At 41.8% G+C, this 12693-nt stretch overlaps 1 protein-coding gene across 1 annotated transcript in view; it reads right to left on the bottom strand.

Annotated features, from left to right (window-relative positions):
- The window catches only part of arfgap1 (ADP-ribosylation factor GTPase activating protein 1), a 64022-nt gene extending 59739 nt beyond the window's left edge, over positions 1-4283 (bottom strand). Inside the window, exon 1 of the mRNA XM_059980612.1 lies at positions 4140-4283. The gene's annotated coding sequence lies outside the window, so the exon portion shown is untranslated. The remainder of the gene's footprint in view (positions 1-4139) is intronic.
- Between the last annotated feature and the right edge of the window lie 8410 nt (positions 4284-12693).

A 12693-nucleotide genomic window follows, 5' to 3' on the forward strand; every position in this document is an offset into this window, starting at 1 on the left:
TCAAGACAGAGTCATGTTTCAACTTCCATACCCCATCCACTATTAACAATACTTAGTTATACTGCTGTATTCATCCAATACCTTTGACAACAACTGCAGGAGCCTGAGCATCAACACAATAATCTTCCTTCCTTTTTAGGACATCCCTCTCCTCCTTTTCAAATTTGTGAAAAATCAAACCTGAAAATTCCCTTATTTCTAGAATTCGACCCCTAATTCCAATGTTATTGGATATTTCAACAAAATTTTCAAACATGCATTTAATTGTCTTTCTTTTTTCCCTCATTGGTCACAACTAATACTTTCTCCTCTTACTACAAGCTAGGAGGACACTGCTACATGAAAGAGACTTTACAATTCCAAGTTTCCATTAAGTGTGGCAAAGTTGCTCCCAGTTTGATGACCTTCCAAAGTCTTCCTCAAACATATGGAAATCTAAATCTATATAGGAACAGCTGACCCACAGAATAATCAAATGTGATACAGTCTATAGGGGATAATTCTGAGAATACACTTTTGCGGAGAAATGGCAAATGGAGTTTAATTTGTACTAATGCATTTTGGGAGGTTAAGTGCAAAAGGAAGTTATACAGTAAATGGTAGGCCACTTTTATTCACTGATGTACAGAGAGATTTTGAGGTGCAAGTCCGTAGCTCCCTGAAAGTGGACAGGGTGGTAAACAAGGTGTATGGTCTGCCCGCCTCCATCCCTTGAAGCTTTGAGTATAAAAGTCAGGAAGTCATGCTGCAGCCATATAAAACTTTAGTCAAGTCACAGTTAATCGCGAAGCTCACCACACTACAGACAGGATCTGGAGGCTTTGTAAAGGGTGTAGAAGAGATAAATAAGGATGCTGTTTGGATTAGAGAGTATTAGCTCTAAAGAGAAGTTGGACATACTTGGATTGCTTTCACTTGTGCAGAGGCTGCACCCTTACGTAATAGAAGTTGTTGTGATGGAAAGTAACTGGTTCTTTGAGTCTCAACAGTAGAGGCCTGGACACACACTGTATTAATAATAAGGAATTTATTTACAAGGGGAAGTCGGGTCAACACAAGCAACTACAATACACAGGAAGCAGTGTGGGGACAGGGTATGGTTACACAAAGAACAAGGGAAAAGCCCTACAACAGCTATCCCTCCTGACCTTGGATAGCTGCGGCTCCCTTATCAGGACAAATGATAGTCCTTCCCAAACATAAGTCAATGCACTTACCTTCAATGAGGTGGTCTGTAAGAGAGAGCGAGCCATTGACAAGTCTCACCTTTTATAGCATGGGGCTGGGCGAGATAATCCAATTAAGATGACCAATAATTTAGGTGTGCATTGATTAGTTGGGAGGGACCAAATGTTGATTGGCATGTGGTGTGTCCTCCGACCAGCCAGGTGGCAGTGCATCTGTCACGTGGCCGGTATCTCCGGATACAGAAGTATATAGTTATGAGAGGCATAGATAGGATAGATTGCCAAACATGAAAATGACAAGAACTAGATGGCTTAGGTTTCTGATGAGAATGAAAGAAGTTTAAAGGAGATCTGATGCAACTTTTTTAAAGAATGGTAGATGCTTAGAATGTGTTGCTGGGGAGGTGGTAAAAGAAAATATTATAGCATGTTTATGTGACATTTAGACAGACATTACAAGCAATGAATAGAAGCACATGCAAGCAAATGGGATTACATTGGGGTTATGGCCAGCAACAGAAGGGCTTGTTACTGTGCTGAGCAATGCTGTTTGATGTGCAATTACACCATACCCCATCAAATCCCTGCCCCAACAGCAAGATCAGTACACTAGAGGTAGTACAACAATGGGATCCAAACAGCTTGAGAATCCCCTAAAAACAACTCCAGGCCCATGACATTAGGTAAGTTTAGGACTAGGAAATCTGTATGATTCAATGGTCCTCCAGAATGAGAGCACCAGCAGCAGGCAAGATGACAAATTCCTGAAGGACACATACCAAATTGGGCCTGCTGCAGGTGTTGAGCAAAATACAAGGGATGAAGCTATTTGATCTTACTCCACATTAATCTATCTGGTCTAGATGCATTTGGCCACATCTGCATTGCATCTGCATGGCAGAGAGAGTCACGCGTGCTCACAGGAAGGACACTTTTTATTGTATTGTATAGCACAAATCATATAAATGGCTAACAGCTGTGGCAGCTCTGAACAAGGCACTCATAATGTACTGTGGACAATCAGCCACAGAAAAAAATACACCACCACAATTTGTCATATCCTTGTGTTACTATCATAATCAAGCTCTGGCATCAAGTGTCAGTTCAGAATTCAGGAGGGCATGCTATGAGCAGCACAAGGTACGCTAAGCTCAAGATGCTATCCTGGCAAAGCTCCAACACCTGCTATGAGTGTGTTGAATATCAGGCAAAATACAGCTAAGCAGTGCTACAGCAAAGCATAGCAAATCAAAACTTCCTGCCACATCCGGTCACAATTTTCACAAATAGTTAAACAGGTAGTGAAAGGTAATTCCAAGAACATCCAGATGAGGGTTGACGCAAATGCCAACTATCCTTTTTCCTCAATAGATGCTGCCTAACCTACAAAAGTTCCTCAAGCACTTAAGTGTGCTTGCCCATAAACATCACTGTCCTTAATGGCAAAGCCCAAAATTGTAACACGTGAACTACAAAATTGAAGCATTCAGAGTCATGCTGAACCAAAAATGTAGCACAGATTATTCATTTCTGTTGCCTGCTGTTATCCCCAAAAAGCAATTCAATTCACTTAAAGTGATGTCACGCAGCAGCTGATAGGACTGGATATAGCAAGTTTGATGTGATCAAAGTACACCCAAGTTTGGATTACTAAAGACTTACATTCTAGAACTAGTTGCTCCTCTAATCAAGCCATCTTAGCAACAACATGGATCTGGCTCGCCTGCTGAATTGGAAGACTGTGGAAACACTGCCCAAGTTTATCTTACCCATAAAAGGCTGGACAAATTTAGTTCATCTAGTTTCTATTATCAGCAAAGTAATGGGAGCTGTCATTGTCAGTGCTATCAAGCAGCAATTACTCTTCAGACTTAAACATGGAATAAGTCAGAAGTGTGGCAGAATACTCCCTACTTGTCTAGATGAGTACAGATGCAACAACTTTCAAATTCAACACCATCAAGGGCAAAGAAGTCCTTGCGATGGGCATCACATCTCCACTCCCAGCATTTCCAACTTCCAACAACACACATCATAATTAAAGCCTGTACTATTTCTACAAAACATAGTTACTGGTAGGCAAAGAAAAAGTCCCTCCTAATCATATCCATCCCAATAATATCTCCCAAATCTATAGGTATATTATCTTCAGAAACGAACATCCACAAGAGAATATCACCGTCTATAAGTCATTTTGAATGCTACAGACCATTCTAACTTGGAAATATTTTCACATTCTCTCGTGCTTCCTCCAGATTTTATCCTTCAAAAGATCGTCCCGCACTCTTTAAAACGCTAGAGAATGGAAAGCTAGTTTTAAGGCAATCTAGTTTTAAAGGGACGAGGCGATAAATGCCGGCGTTGCCGGTTACACGCAGATCCTGAAATTAACACGTATGGGCAGCTTTCTTGATTTAAGGTTCAACAATAACAGAAAATGAATTACATATGTTCGTTTTACTTTGGTGGTAAAGGATTAATTCTGCCTTCTCCAGAATATATTATATGAAGCACAGTAGAAAACCTCTGACAGTAAGTAAAGCTGCCGGCTAGGAAACACAGTGGGTTTCTCGTTCAAAATCGAAAGAGAAAACTGAAAAACTTATGTAAAACTGAAATTTCAGAAATATGCTGAAGGTCACTGTAGCCACCCAGAACTGATCAACTCCTCCTGAAAGGTGAAGCTCAGTTAGGGCCAGGATTTTATTACCACCGATGGCTACTGCCCAGAACAAGCCGACCACCACAACCAAACTTAATCGTCGTCATCCCGATTGACAGGCAATGTGAACCAATCCGAAATGCTACTACCCTTCTTACGCCAATCAAATGTCAGATAGGAGGCGGGGCTTTACTACCACCACCATCGCGTTAGGTTGAACCGATCACTACCGGCATTTATTCCAACTCATCGACAAGATACATAACACGAAAAACAAAATGCCCATTCACCTCTCAAATGTCACCACTCTCGGCAGCGCCAGGTGCTAGAATGAACCCGTTGTTTCAGATTCAAAACTATGACTGAAACCGTCTTCTTAATTCAGGAGATTTGACACGGTCGCCATCACTTGCTGGCCGCCGCCATCTTTGACGACGTTGCACTTACAGAGGCTCTCGGGTAAGTGTGAGGTGATGACGCTGGTGGGCGGGGCAGTGTATGATGAACAGCCACGTCATTACTCCCTAATCCCTCAAATCTGCTTCTTTCTAGTCTCCCTCTTCCAACAATAGCTTCACTTGCCCAATGTGATTTAATAACTACATTCGTTTCGGAATCCATGAGAGGACCCATTTAAGGGAGTTATCAAATTGTTATAGCACTGTGCTTGAAAGCTTAGAATATTAACTGGCACTGAAATCATTTTTTAATCCTTATTACACTGTGTGATTTTACTTGGAATGGAATAATCTGTCCATATGACACCCAAACAAAAGATTTTCACTTTATTTTGGTATATGCAGACATCCCGCCCTGCAAAAACAAATTTCAGGGAAATAGCACCCCCACCTCCCCCCCCCCACCTTCCCCGGTCAACCTCCAAGGGTGTATGTAATACTTTGTTTAGTGATTTTGTCTAATCTGTAAACCAAGTTGGGTATATGCAGAAAATGTGACATTAAAATATGTGCTTATAGAGTCGTTTTTATTCTTTTACAACTTTAAGCAAGTCTGCAGGGAGTTTGATATCTTCAGGTAGGACATCAATAGAGTAGCTCCTTAGCACCTAGCCAGCAAGTTTAAGTAACGTTGTTATGCTAATAAACAAATGCTAATAAACACATCAACATGTCTTTTACAGTCATTTAACACATCTTGGGCAATAGAAAAGTCACTGTTGCAAACAGTGCAGTAAGCAACACTACTTTTGACCCCTATTAGGCAGGGGTACACTTTAGTATAGTCTGGGGTGAAGTATGCTTTATATTTTCTTTTTTTTGGAACACTCTGTCATGGCGCAGCAGGACACTAAACTGAACTGATGGACAATGAAAGAGAGAGAGAGAGAGAGAGAGAGAGGTCGACTGTAAAGCCCGCCCACGGAGAAAACTGATAGGTGTACTTAGCACGAAGAGAGACCAATCAGGATGCTCCCTCTCAAAAAAAATTGATTTCCGGGATATCGTATATAATTTGCGTGCTTCAGGGAGCTGCTATCGATATGTGGGAGACTCCCAGAACTTCCAGGAGAGGTGGGATGTCTGTATATGTGACAGTAGTTATCCATTTGCCAAATTATTTAAGAAAGATAGGTATACAAAATAGATTTTGCTGATGCATGGTGGCAGAAGATGGACTTGTGATTGTATCAAAATCGCCTCTTACTCTGCGTGTTAGCAAAAAAAGTAACATGAAGGGGTATGTGAAGAATTTGTCCCTTATTCTAGTTCACTTTCTCTTAATTCTTTATTCTCTGCCTTTCATTCCACCATTGACTCATTTGTCTTTTCCTCCCCTCTCAAGAAAAGACTGCAGTATTTGAAGAGCAATTAAGGAACCAGAGAAAAAAAGTACTACAACACACACAAAATGCTGGTAGAACACAACAGTACTATATAGTCCAGCTCTGGCCCATTCATCAACAAGTCTAAGATCATTTCTATTGCATCATGGTCAAAGATAGATCCAACTATGGTTAGGTCCATACCTCAGTTGCAATAATTGGAGGAACGAATGGCACAGAGTGACCCAGGCCTTTTTTAGCGCAGAATTGTGATAGCAGCAGCTCTTCATATTTATTATAGGTGGTGACAGTAACAGATCAGAAGAAGAAAGATACAAATTGACAACGAGGTAAGGCTAGTTTTAAAGTGGCATCATCAAGGAATGTTGAAGTGAAACACAAGGTGTGAGTCTAGGAAAAACAAAGGAAAAGCTGACTGTGATTGTAGATTCAAGGTGCAGTGTCTGCAACATTAGTGTCCAAGTCAAGAATATATTAGTCACCTAACCATTTCCTGTTTTCCACTTAATGGATCTTCCTGTTTTCATTCTTCTGTACTTTTCATATTTCTTTAAATAAATATATTATTAATATATTCCCATTTTAATAGCAGGCTATGTGGAGAATAGTGGACAAATCTGGCTTGGAAGATATGCCATATTAATTGCACATGCTATTATTGATATGCAAATCAATAAGTAAATTCTGAGTACTAAGAGAGGCAACAAGCTGTAAATTTCCGGAATTTGCATACCAATTGGTTCAGCATTTGCTTTTTAATGATAAGATATCACACTTAGTCATCAATTATTTTCAAGAACTAGCTGAATGTTCACATTAGTTGGTCATTAAGTGTCTTGGAAAATGAGAACTGGAAGTAAGACACACACCTCCTGTTTCTACCTTCTACCCAAAATCCGCAAACCTGCTTGTCCAGTCAGACCCATTGTTTCAGCTTGTTCCTGCCCAAGAAAACCCATGTCTGCATACCTCAACTCTGTTTTATCCCCCGGTTCAGTCCCTTCCCACCTACATCCGTGACACCTCACATGCTCTTGATCTTTTCAAGGATTTCAGGTTCCCTGGTGCCCATCATCTTATTTTTACTATGGATGTCCAGTCCTAATACACCTTCATTCCCCACCAGGAAGGCCTCAAAGCTCTCCATTTCTTTCTGGACACCAAAACCAAACAGTTACACCCCCCCCCCCCACCAACTCCCCCAACACCACTCTCCTCCGCCTAGCGGAACTTGTCTTCACTCTTAAATAATTTCTCCTTTAGGTCTTCCCACTTCCTTCAAGCAAAAGGGGTAGACATGGGCACTCGCTTGGATCCCAGCTATGCCTGCCTGTTTATTGGCAACGTGGAACAGTCTATGTTCCAAGCCTACACTGGTGACCATCCCATACTTTTCCTACGCTACATTGACGACTGCATTGATGCTGCTTCCTGCACCCTTGCTGAACTTGTCAATTTCATCCACTTTGCCTCTAACTTCCACCCACCCCTCAAATTCACCTTGTCCATTTCCAACACTTCCCTTCCCTTTCTTGATCTCCAGAGACAACTTATCCATTGTTGTCTATTATAAACCAATGGATTCTCACAGCTACCTGGACTATACCTTATCCCACACTGCTACTTGTAAAAACGCTATCCCCTCCACTCAATTCCTCCGTCTCTGCCACATTGGCTCTCAGGATGAGGCTTTTTAGTTGAGATTGAATGAGATGTTCTCCTTTTTCAAAGAAACACTGCCCTCAACTGCATCTCTTCCATTTCATGCATGTCTGCTCATACCCATCCTCCTGCCACACTACCAGGGATAGGGTTCCTCTTGTCCTCACCTACCACACCATCAGCCTCCGCATTCAGCACACAATTCTCCAAAACTTCCACCACCTCCAACTAGATCCCACCACCAAACACATCTTTCCCTCCTCCCTCGCCCCACTTGCTGTTTTCTGCAGGTATCGCTCCCTATGCAAATCCCTTGTCCATTAGTCCCTCTGTACTGATCTCCCTCCTAGCACTTACCCTTGCAAGCGGAACAAGTGCTTCACCTGCCCCGACACATCCTCCCTCACTACCATTCAGGGCCCCAAACAGTCCTTCCAGGTGAGGCGACACTTCACCTGTGAGTCTGTTGGGGTCATATACTGTGTTCGGTGCTCCTGGTGTGGCCTCCTGTATATCAGTGAGACCCAATGTAGATTGGGAGACCGCTTCTATGAGCAACTACCCTCCGTCCACCAGAACAAGTGGGATCTCCCAGTGACCACCCATTTTAATTCCACTTCCCATTCCCATTCCGTTATGTCTATCTATGACCTCCTCCACAATTGGGATAAGGCTGCACTTAATTTGGAGAAAGAGCACCTTATATTCCATTTGGGTAACCTCCAACCTGATGGCATAAACATCGCTTTCTCAAACTTCCAGTAATGTATCCATTCTCCCCCTCCCCCTTCAACATTTCCCATCCCCTTGTCCCTCTCTTATGTTATCTCCTTTGCAACCCATCACCTCCATCTGGTCCACCTCCCCGCCCCCTTTTTTGTTTCTTCCAAGGCCTTCTGTCTCTTTCACTAATCAATTTCCTAGCTCTTAGCTTCATCCCTCCCCCTCCAAATTTCAGCTATTGAATGGCGTTTCTCTCTCCCCTCCACCCACTTTTCAAATCTACTCCTCAGCTTTTTTCTCCAGTCCTGCTGAAGGGTTTCAGCCCTAAATGTCAACTGTACTTTTTTCCTGCCTGGTCTGTTGAGCTCCTCCAGCATTTTGTGTGTCTTGCTTGGATTTCCAGCATCTGAAGGTTTTCTCTTGTTTTTTTTTAAATATTTTTAGCACTGACAACGATGTCACAAATGGAAAATTGCATACGACACTGGAAAGGTTCCCAGGTGATGAGCCCGTCTCTGAGCACCACACACTGTTCTGACAGGTGACCTTACATATGTAATGAGCGGAAGTTAATACAAAATAGAAAAACACTGGATACAGTGAAAAATGAAGATCTTGTTCATGTATTGTCAGCGTCAGAGTGAACACATGCCACTTAGCGGTATGCTGATCATGAAACAAGCAAAGATGTATCACGATGAACTGAAAACTGAAGGTAATTGTGAATATTTAGCAGACAGGTTGCAGAAATTTAAGAAAAAGCACAGCATTCAGTTTTTAAAGCTTTGCTGATGAAAATACCAGAACAAGTCTATAATCCTGATTGTTTTTTATAAAGTCCTAGTCATAGAAAAGTGCAGAAATAAGCCTTTTGGCCCATCTAGTTGTTGCCAAACCATTTACACTGCCTATTCCCATCAGCCTGCACCCAGACCATAGCCCTACTTACACCTACCATCTATGTACCTATCCAAACTTCTCTTAAACTTTGAAATTGAGCTGTCATGCACCACTTACGCTGGCAGCTTGTTCTACACTCTAATGACCTCTGAGTGAAGAAGTTTCCCTTCATGTTCCCTTTAAACATTACACCTTTCACCTTTAACTCATGGCCTCTACTTGTAAACCCACCCAAACTCAATGGAAAAAGTCTGCTTGTATTTACCTTCTCTGTACACCCTCATAATTTTGTACACCTTCATCAAATCTCCCCTTAAGCTTCTATGTTCAAAGGAATAAAGTCCTAACTTATTCAATCTTTCCTTATAACTCAGGTCACTCAGTCCCAGCAACATCCTTGTAAATTTTCTCTGTACTCTCTCAACTTTATTTACACCTTTTCTATAGGTAGGTGACCATAACTGTACACAATACTCCAAATTAGGCCTCACAAATGTCTTATACAACTTCAACATAACACCCCATCTCCTGTACTCAATACCTGTTGAAAACCAAGATTCCCTAAATCTGTTATCTTTACCTTTTATTCTGATAGGCACATACAAGCTTTATACTCTCAAAATTTCACTTTTGTGGGCCTCCCACTTACCACGTATACCTTTGGAGATAAAAAGCCTGTCCCAAATCCAGACTTGCAAGATGCTTTCTAATATCATCAGAACTGGCCTTTCTCCAATTTAGAATCTCAACCTGCAGATTAGACCTACCTTTTGGCACAATAACTCTGCAACTAATGACATTGTGGTCACGAGTTGCAAAGTGCTCCCCTACACAAAATTCTGTCACCTACTCTGTCTCATTCTCTAATATCATACAAGTGTCACACCTTTTCTCATTGGGACTTCTATGTACTGATTAAGGAAACTTTCCCGGACAGATTTGACAAACTCTATCTCATCTAGTCCTTTTACAGTATGGGAGTCCGAGTCAACGTGTGGAAAGTTAATATCACCTAGTATAACATCCTTATGTTTCTTGTATCAATCTGCAATTTCTCTACAAATTTATTCCCCTAAATCCTGTGGATTGTTGGGTGGTCTATAATATCGCCCCATTAACATGGTCATACATTTTTTATTCCTCAGTTCCACCTATAAAGCTTCACTAGACGAGTCCTTCAGTCTGCCCTGTCTGAGCACTGACATGATATTTTCCCTGACTAGTAATGCCACCCTCCCCTTTTAATCCCTTCCACACAATCACGTCTAAAGTAACAGAACCCCAGAATACTGAGCTGCTAGTCCTGCTCTTCCTGCAACCAAGTCTAACTAATGGCTACAATATCATAATTCCATGTGTTGGTCCATGTCCTGAGTTCATCTCTTTCCTGTAATAATTGTTTCTTTGCAATATACGCAGCTCAGAACATTAGTCACATCGTGCTCAATCTTTTGATTCCTGACTTTGTCTGAGGCCTTAACAATAACTGTCTCCACAACCTCTCCACTCTTGTTCCCATTCCCCTGCAACTCCAGTTAAGCATCCTCCCCTCACTCTCACCCACCCCCCCCCCCCCCACCACCACCACCGTACTGCACTAGCAAACCTTCCTAGCTGGGCATTAATAGCCCTCCAGCTCAGCTGCAGACCATCTCTTCTGTACGGCTCCCACCTTCCCTGGAACAGAGCCCAATGGTCCAAAAATCTGATGCCCTCCCTCTTACACCAACTCCTTAGCCACATGTTATACTGTATGCTTCCTAGTTTTGGCCTCACAAACAGGTGTCAAAGGTAGAAATCCTGAGATCAAACCCCCGGAGTCCTGTTCTTCAACTTAGCACCTAACACACCCTGAACTCATGTTGAAGAACCTTGTTCCTCTTCCCGTCTATGCCATTGACCATGATCCCTGGCTGTTCCCACTTAAGAATAATGAGGACTCAAACCAAGATGTCCCAGGCCCTGGTATCTAGGAGGCAAAATACCATCCAGGAATCATTCATATTCATAGAACTTCCTTTCTGTTCCCCTAACTAACAAATCCTCTATCACCACAGCTCAAATTTTCTCCCCTTTCCCTTCTGAGTTGCAGAGCCAGACTCAGTGCCAGACACCTGACCGCTGTGACTCTCTTCTGCTAGGTCATATCCAAAATGATATACCTGTTGAGGGGGTTGGCTGCAGGAGTACCCTTCACTGGCTGTGTAACCCCTGTCCCCATCCTGATGTTCCACAATCTCCAGTGTCCTGCAGGTGTAACTACCTCTATATGTCCTATCTATCACCGCCTCAGCCTCCCAAATAATCCGAAGTTCATCTAGTTTGAGCTCCAACTCCTTAAAGCAGAGTGTTAGAAGCTGCAGCTGGATGCACTTCCTGCAGGTGAAGTCTTCAGGGATACTGGAGGTGACCCATACCCCACAAGAGGAGCATTCAACTATTAACTGGCATCCCTACTGTTCTACCTGTGCAAATATAAAGAAGGAAACAATAAAAATAAACTGGAAAAAAATCTACCTCCAGCTTTTTTGCCTTCAGCTTGCCTTTCCTCGCTGAAGCCTCAAATAACCACTCCAACACTGATCACCCCAATAGTGACAGCTCCACTTGCCCCTGCCTTATTTAAATCTGTTCTTGGCAACCAATTCTGATCAGAAAAAACTTTAAAGAAAGTAAAATACAAGTACTGTGTACCGTAACCTCTTATATAAAACACAGCATCATAGGAGGAGACAGAAAGCCTGCCGCTGTTTGTTGTTGCTTACAGCGGATTCAGGTATTCTCCCCATGCTGCCATCTGCCTTTGTTACACTTTCATTATATTAATGGTATTTAATAGTTTTTATTGCAATTATATGTGTGGTGAACAAGTGTAAGACAAAGACAGCTTACAGGTAACACATAAATTCAGAGTAGGAAATGATGGCGATCCCAAGATATGTCATTGTATATTCCAAAAGTCAAAATACTTCAAATATCAAGAGGAGGCATTAAAAAAAGAACTGCGTACTTCTGTTTGGGTTATAATCAGGACACATCTATGTGTGCAGAGCATGGGTGTATATTTACTGAATTCTTTGCAGCAGTGCCTGGTCTGTAATCATCTTGAATCTCTTGCATTGAGTTGCTCAGAATCAGGATGAAACCAAGTCAAGACTGATCCTGAGGGAATGCCTGAGAAAATTATGCTGCAGATTTTCTATGTTTCTATGTTTGTTAGGAAGTTCTTGGACAACCTGACACCACAGAGCCAAAGGAGGGGTTGAGATGTGGCAGAGAAGCAAAGTTTGGCATCCAAAATTTATAAATTAACATCAGATTTCTTGAACTCAACCTATTTTAAATTTGGATGCTATAGTAAGAAAGTTGGGAAAGATGTTATTAAAATAATTTCTAATAATATTTTGAGCTGTGTATTTGAAAAGACAATCCTAATGTATGGTAGGTGAAGGTTTATTGATACATATTATTAAAAAATGTATTGTTGATATAAAAACTTGTACTCTTCTGGAATGTTCCTAGTTCAAATATTAATAATAAAAAAGCAGAGCAGAGCAAGCAACATATTTATGATAAAAATCAAGCAAAATGAGCACTTGGAGCATTGCTGAAATTCAACATGAGAAGGCATAGTTTTAAGGTGACTGGAAGTAGGTACAGAGGAGATGTCAGGGTAAGTTTTTTACGCAGAGAGTGGTGAATGCTTGGAACGGGCTGCAGGCGGCGGTGGTGGAGTTAGATACAATAGTGTCTTT

This window comes from Hypanus sabinus, chromosome 9, assembly GCF_030144855.1.
Source record: "Hypanus sabinus isolate sHypSab1 chromosome 9, sHypSab1.hap1, whole genome shotgun sequence".
NCBI lineage: Eukaryota > Metazoa > Chordata > Chondrichthyes > Myliobatiformes > Dasyatidae > Hypanus > Hypanus sabinus.